The following is a 2,560-nucleotide window of genomic DNA, read 5'->3' on the forward strand; positions in this document are numbered from 1 at the left end:
GATGCTCAGTAGGTAATTCTGAAATGGATTGAAAATCCCCCCCAGCCTCCTTTCCCTCAGTCTTCTCCTGGCCACTGCAGCAGGCTCAGGGAACTGGGCAAGTGGCAGGATTAACTCCCTGGGGAACTGTCATCTGGTGTCTCAGGGAAAGCTAGCCCCTCCTCTCCACCTCCTACCCCAGCAGATGGGACCCAGTAAATTTTCTGGGAACAGGAACAGATTGGATCCCCAGGACTCACTATGTAAGAACAGGTGTGCCGGGTAGCAATCTCAGAGAACTCAGGCGCACGTGAGATTGAACTTCGTTTTTCATAAATCAACTATTCGGCCGAACTGGGGGAAACTGAATTCTGGTTCTTCTTGGGGATGAGTTTCGTACTTCCTTGCCCCCGTGCTGTTGTGCACTCCAGCCCCCAAATCTTAGACCGGGCCAAACCATCTCATTGGACGAATGTCACATGGTTACTGCTGAGATGCCCATAGTCCCTGCCCTCTGGTCCCTATGTCCCCAAACTCTGCAGATTCCACCTAAACTGGCTCCCCCACCCGGACACACTCTCTTGCCATCCTTCCCTGCGGTGGCACATGAAGCTTCTGAGTCCTGGCAGGGAGCCAGGCCGGGTCTGTGCTGCTCCTGGGACCCGTGACCTCTCCCTCTGCCCAGGCCTAGCGTCCGAGGGGAGGGGACACCCAGCTGCCTTCACCTTTCTCCAAGACGTTTTGTCTGCTCCAGGAAACCTTCTCAACCTTGAAGACTTAGACTAGACCTATGGAAACAGTCCAGAAGAGGAGCTGGTATTTAGTGGGTGATTTTGTTTTCTGCCCTGCAACAGCCCTGCCCAGAGACAATGAGCTCACTGCCTGTACATTTGGAGGGATGGCAAAAATCACAGTGCAAGGAAGAGGGAAAAAAAAAAAAAAACACCTCATCGATAAATATATTGAAATATTTCTCCCAACCTCGTACATTGCCCCTGACCTCAACTCTTTCACCGAGAGCAAACACGCCTTGATTTAGGGTGCTAGGAATAGCCCAGGCAGGGTGGACTGTCTCCTTCTCAGGGACTCCAGGTCCTACTGCTATTTGTCCACAGCTGTGTCACTCGCTCTTTCCTGGCCACCCTGATGATGTTGGAAAGAGCCCTGACTTGCATCCCAATGGTCAGCACAGACACAAAAGCAGATCATGGCAAGCCCCGGAATGAGAGTGGGAAAACCAACGAGTCTAGGCAAGTTAAGAAGGAAGGGATACATTTCCAGGAGGGGAGCAAGCAGGAAGTCTGCATGGAGGAGGTGGCATTCAGTGTAAGGATTTAGGTGTATGCTGTGGAGGAAATGAGCAACAAAACTAAAAGGCGACCTACGGATGGAAGAAGATATTTGCAAACGATAGATCTGATAAAGGGTTAGTCTCCAAAATACAAAAAGAACTGATACAACTCAACACCCCAAAAATGAATAATCCAACCAAAATGGGCAGAAAATATGAATGGACATTTTCCTAAAGAAGACATGCAGATGGGGGTGCCTGGGTGGCTCAGTTGATTAAGCAACCGACTTCGGCTCAGGGCATGATCTTATGGTTCGTGAGTTCGAGCCCCGCTTTGGGCTCTGTGCTGACAGCTCGGAGCCTGGAGCCTGCTTCGGATTCTGTGTCTCCCTCCCTCTCTGCCCCTCCCCCACTCATGCTCTCTCCTTCTCTATCAAAACAAATAAATACACTTAAAAAAATAATAAAGTAGGTGTGCAGATGAGTTAAAACCTGTAAGGGCTTAGACTGGTACCTGGCACAGTTATGCCTCAGTGTTGTCAACAATGTTGGTGATGATGAGGATGATGATGGGCTCCCCTCCCAATCGAACATCCTAGGGGACCCCTCCTAGCCCCACCCCTAGCTGTGCCTCCAATTCCAGATAGGGGAAGTTGCTTGTGCCCTTCCAGGTCTCAGGTCCCTTATGCTGTGACCACCTCACTGCCACCAACCTCTGTCTCTGCTTGTCCGCCCCTTACGGAGGGTCTGGGGGAGGCGAGCCCTGTTGATGGAGGCAGGGTGTCATGCATGGTCAGCGGAGCAGGCCGAGGGCAGAGTCGCTTCCCCAGCAGGCACTGGCCCCTGCCCCGGCTCCACCCCGCATGCCTCAGCGTTCTGCTTGGTGACCTCTTTTCTCCTTAGTGACATCTACCCAGAAGCCTCTTTTCTCCTTAGCGACATCTACCCAGAAACCCTGACAGAGGCACAGGCCTGACCCAGATCTCACAGCCAATCAACGGCCAAGGCTGGATTCACACGCAGGTAGCCTGACCTTTAACTTTCTGCACTAGAAGCCACTGCACGAGGCCCAGGTACCAAGGGAGTTCCAGGAGTCTTTTTTTTTTTTTTTTAATTTTTTTTTTCAACGTTTATTTATTTTTGGGACAGAGAGAGACAGAGCATGAACGGGGGAGGGGCAGAGAGAGAGGGAGACACAGAATCGGAAACAGGCTCCAGGCTCCGAGCCATCAGCCCAGAGCCTGACGCTGGGCTCGAACTCACGGACCGTGAGATCGTGACCTGGCTGAA

At 51.9% G+C, this 2,560-nt stretch overlaps 1 long non-coding RNA gene across 1 annotated transcript; it reads right to left on the reverse strand.

Moving 5' to 3' along the window:
• Positions 1-211: 211 nt before the first annotated feature.
• LOC121024768 (uncharacterized) lies at positions 212-2,368 on the reverse strand. The gene is made up of 3 exons (XR_005787811.1): positions 2,304-2,368; positions 705-767; positions 212-439 (listed from the first exon to the last, which is right to left on the reverse strand). It is a non-coding gene; the product is annotated as an uncharacterized LOC121024768 (long non-coding RNA).
• Positions 2,369-2,560: the final 192 nt, after the last annotated feature.

This window comes from Herpailurus yagouaroundi, unplaced genomic scaffold (genome assembly GCF_014898765.1).
Source record: "Herpailurus yagouaroundi ecotype Mexico unplaced genomic scaffold, PumYag 67111, whole genome shotgun sequence".
Taxonomy (NCBI): Eukaryota; Metazoa; Chordata; class Mammalia; order Carnivora; family Felidae; genus Herpailurus; species Herpailurus yagouaroundi.